The sequence below is a fragment of the Gossypium hirsutum genome, chromosome D02 (genome assembly GCF_007990345.1).
Source record: "Gossypium hirsutum isolate 1008001.06 chromosome D02, Gossypium_hirsutum_v2.1, whole genome shotgun sequence".
In the NCBI taxonomy this organism is placed as follows: Eukaryota; Viridiplantae; Streptophyta; class Magnoliopsida; order Malvales; family Malvaceae; genus Gossypium; species Gossypium hirsutum.
The window spans coordinates 57,064,020-57,068,714 of NC_053438.1; the positions used below are offsets into that span (position 1 = coordinate 57,064,020).

The window sequence follows — 4,695 nt, forward strand, 5'->3', positions numbered from 1 at the left end:
GTTAATTTACCGGCTTAGTGTGAGATAGAAACATGCCTGTCTCGTCGTAATAATGAGTGAATCAATGAATGAAAGTGGAAAAAATGAAGCAAGGAACTCCCTTTTTTATGTTTATGTAAACCAATCACTGATCTTATACTTTGTATTATTAATATAATCTAGTTTCTTTTTATAATATCTATTTATTTCTAATAAATATTTATATAATAGATTGAATTTATCTAATTTATTTCTATATCGAATAGAGTGGCGATGAATGATTTACTGAGTATAAATCGTGAATCTAAAATGGAAAATCATAAAAGATGGAAAAAGCTTTCGGCTCTAGTCATTCCATTATATTGACAATTTCAAAAAACTGCTCATACTATGAGCATAGTATGGTCGCGGTCAGGCAAGTATGCCCCATCGTCTAGCGGTTCAGGACACCTCTCTTTCAAGGAGGCAGCGGGATTCGACTTCCCTGGGGTAGGGTACTACGAAAGGAAGTTGATCATGGATTATCAATAAACCTAGAATTGATTCTTCCTGGTCGATGCCCGAGCGGTTAATGGGGACGGACTGTAAATTCGTTGGCAATATGTCTACGCTGGTTCAAATCAGCTCGGCCCAATAATTCGCTGATCCGCCATAACCTAAAATGCCCATTTTTTGTATTTTGTTTTCCCGAAAAGCCAAACAAAAAATTAGGGAAGAATAAAAAAAGTCCAATTTTGTGATATATCCATCCCTACCGCTATTTGTTTTTTATTTTGTTCTATTTATTTAGTTGTTCCCATAAATTATGACCTTGATAACGCTCTAGATTCATATCAGGATCATTAAATAGAAAGTTTAATGAAAAGAAAAAGAGTAAAGTAAACAAAAAAGAAGACTCTTTTTTGTTTTCATTTTCAAATTGATTATTGATCGATTTATTTGGCAATAACGAAAGGATTCCTAGTAATAGTAATCCGCGTCGCTCTCACTCAAAGTGCATACCCGTATGGATATCAATATATTACTCGCGCCTTTGTTTTTACAACCCGGCTTCGAATCTAAAATCTAAATAGAAAATGAATGAAATCATAAGACTATCTCTGTTGTACACTTTTCTTTATTTCCCTGGGATTGTAGTTCAATTGGTCAGAGCACCGCCCTGTCAAGGCGGAAGCTGCGGGTTCGAGCCCCGTCAGTCCCGACGGATAAAATTTTTAAAATACATCAATGATCCCTCCGTTTTCTGTCAAAGGGGATACAAATGACAGAATTTCATTCCCAACGATATCTTTATCTTTTTTTTATTTATTTTTCCTTTCTCTTTTTTGTTGGGGTTTATTTGGAAACTATTTGTAAACGGTGAAAGTGGAAAAGCAGTCAGATGATACATCATCAGATGATTGTACAAGGAAGGCGGTAGATTATCGAAAAGAAAGGGTGGAAAAGAATATATATAAATAAAGGAATTCTTTTGATTGGACCAGGCATCACTTTTTGTATTCGGTGTGGATAAAAGATCTTCCTATGTTATACTATTCAATTCTCGATGGTGAATCGATTTGATAGCCTAGATATTGTTATTCATGATATTGATCGATTCGATGTCATTGAAATGTAAGTCATTGCATTGAATTTACAAGTGACAAATTTATCACTCTATGGGATTAAATCCCGAGTTATTGCGAAGTAAAAAAAACAATGAAATTATGGAAGTAAATATTCTCCATTTATTGCTACAGGCTGTTCATTCTAGTTCCTACCGCTTTTTTACTTATAATATACGTAAAAACTGTCAGTCAAAGTGATTAATTTGAATGAAACTTGACTTTTATCAAGGGTTAAGAAAAAAAGGATTCAAATCTCACGTCTTAAATAAAATGAATGGACTAGAATAAGCAGTATCCTATAAAACTCGATAGTATGGTAGAAAAAAAATATGAATCTTTCTACCATACTATCTATATCTATTATTGTAATGTAGAAAGATACAAGCTTAATATAGATGAATCCACAATATGTATCTTCATACATGTCGATATCAATTAAATATATTACTGTACATAGTATCTCAATTTTATTTCTTCGCTTGATCTATTTTATTTGTGTTGATTTCAATTAATCTGAAATAATTGAAAGGCAAGTCTTACGATTTTATAATTCTTTCATTTCTTGGATTTGATTCTTTTGGTGGATGCCGAGATTCCTATTAAAATAATCAGAAATGAAGGAAAAATGGAATGGAATAGGCATATATTAATTAAATTAATAAAAAAAGAAAAACAAGTAATCGTTTTTTTTAACATTCCAAAGAAGTAATTCATTGAGCAACGGATAGATGATCCAAAGAGTTCTATGGTAACTTTTCTTATTTCGTTTTGAAAAAATGGTATACCCTACCGATTTTGAATTTAACTTCTTTGATCCATGCTATGATATGAGTCAATAAAGCATTTCATAAATGAAATTCAAATAAAACAGGGGGTAAGTGTCTAATATGTGACTACACTAAGGCGTGATTTTATTAAATTAAATAAAAAAAGACTCTCTCTTTTTTATCTTTGAATAGTAAAGAGGGAGGGAAATAAAAACAAGTAAATACAAAAAAACAAAGGGGGTTCCTTGTCCCTTATTATCCGTTTATAACTCTAGTAAGATCTGGTTCATCAAAATAGAAAATTTAGGAAGAATTCTTTTTTTTAATTGCCTATCATCCAGATCCCTTTTACTTTAGAAATACAAACATGGGGATTATTGAAATGTTTGTTTGATTTTGATTGAAAAGGTGTTATTCATAGAATACATTACTCCACTAGAATCTAAGAATTTCGAAATGAAGACTAATAAAATAGTTAAAATAAAAAAAGGCTTTGCAAAACATCTAGAAAACAATTGATACGGTTTGATTCCTCAACCCCAATTAGGAGTTCCCCTAAAGCCCACTTCTTCCCCATACTACGAGTGAAAGGGAAAATGTAAATACTACCATTAAAGTAGCCCAAACAAGACTTACTATATCCATGTGTATTATGTCCCATATCTCTATGAATATGAAACAAATATGAAGGAATTTAAAATTTCCATTATTGTTCACTAATAATAGTGGAATTACTAGAGTAGAGTCAAAAAGAAAAGGGAATTGTGACACGCCACCGTTGATGAATCATTTCGATAAATCCACTTATAACAAGCTCTTACATGATTTCGAGTAAAATCAAGAACCATTAAGAACAAGCAAAATTCGCAGTAACACTTTTAGAAGTATCAAAAGAATGCTACTCACATGTATCAATAATAAGACTTATTCTTTCTTTTTGTGTCCCTCACTAAGTAAAAGCCAATTATCTATCCAATCTAATATTAATTGGATGCCTGAACACTCAGAGACTTTCATCCATCTGTATACAAAGTATCTTCCAACCCTTCTACAACCATTCATTAGTTAATTAGATACTCCCGTTATCCAATCTAATTCAAGACTCCTCTAGTAGCCACTCCATTAGTAAAGGGGGCTCCCATATCAAGATTTATTGATTCCCTTCCACTACTTTAGTTTTTCCTTGAATCCTAGACGTTAGGAGGCGTTAGGATTTCAAGTTTTTTGTTGATCAGGTGACACTTGGATTTAAACTAGGGAATAAGGGATTTGCAGTCCCCCGCCTTACCGCTCGACCATGTTGCCAAAAGGCTACCAACAAAAAAAGGGAAAATATCTCCCTTTTCTTTTTCATTTTTAGATCGGATCCATACCTTCAATTGGTTATAGTATCTCAAGACACACAATATTTAAAAACTTTCCCTTTCTTTTCTATTGAAAAAGAAAATGTGGATTCTTAGTTATAAAAGTCAAAATTCAGGACAAATAAATCGGAACCATTAACTATTGACTGCAAATTTATGGATTATTCTTCTTCACTTGTCTTTTTCTAATGGTATAAGAAAATAAAAATGGATACATAACTAATCAGTATTGATCTTTTTTTTCAATAAATTTTTTTTTTGAATTTCAAGTATATTATAATAATATAACAACAATTATGAGTCTATGTAAACCCCAAAGCATAAGTTGTTACACATGTATAGTTATCTAATGAGGTATTTTATCTATCTAGATATGATGTCCATAGGGAATCAGCAAGAAATTCTCGTGTTTCAATTTTTCATTGAATAGATTAAAATAAAAGAAAAATAGAATTTTTTATAGAGCACGCCATGTCTTGTCTCCATTAGAGCGTTATAATGGAATAAAAGAAATACACATATAAATAGAAATGCTATATCTGCACATGTTTAATAAATATAAGCCCCCTTTTCGTATGTACTTCAATCATATTCTAAGTATTCTACTAAAAAATAAAAAACTAAAAAGTGGATAAAAACATCTATCTTCTTTGCGAATCGTTTTTTGAACAATGGAGTCCATGAAAAAATTAATCGCTAGAAAAATCAACTCTCTCCTTATATATATATTTTATGATTATTTTGTCTTTATCTCAACAAATAGATCAAATTAGGAATTCCTTTCATTTTTTTGGTATTCAATCGGATTGGAATATGTAATATCATAATAATGGTAGAAATTGAATTATTTTTTTATATTCTATAGAAAAACAAAACTCCATGCGGCTAAATGGCATTTATCAATTCTTTTCTGTAATTGTTTGTTATAAATATAAATTATAATTTGATTATAATTTTTCTTCTTCTGTTCATACACAT

General features: G+C 31.0%; 1 non-coding gene across 1 annotated transcript; it reads left to right on the forward strand.

Annotated features, from left to right (window-relative positions):
- The first annotated feature begins 1,106 nt into the window (after positions 1-1,106).
- TRNAD-GUC (transfer RNA aspartic acid (anticodon GUC)) lies at positions 1,107-1,180 on the forward strand. The gene has a single exon. It is a non-coding gene; the product is annotated as a tRNA-Asp (tRNA).
- The last annotated feature ends 3,515 nt before the right edge of the window (positions 1,181-4,695 follow it).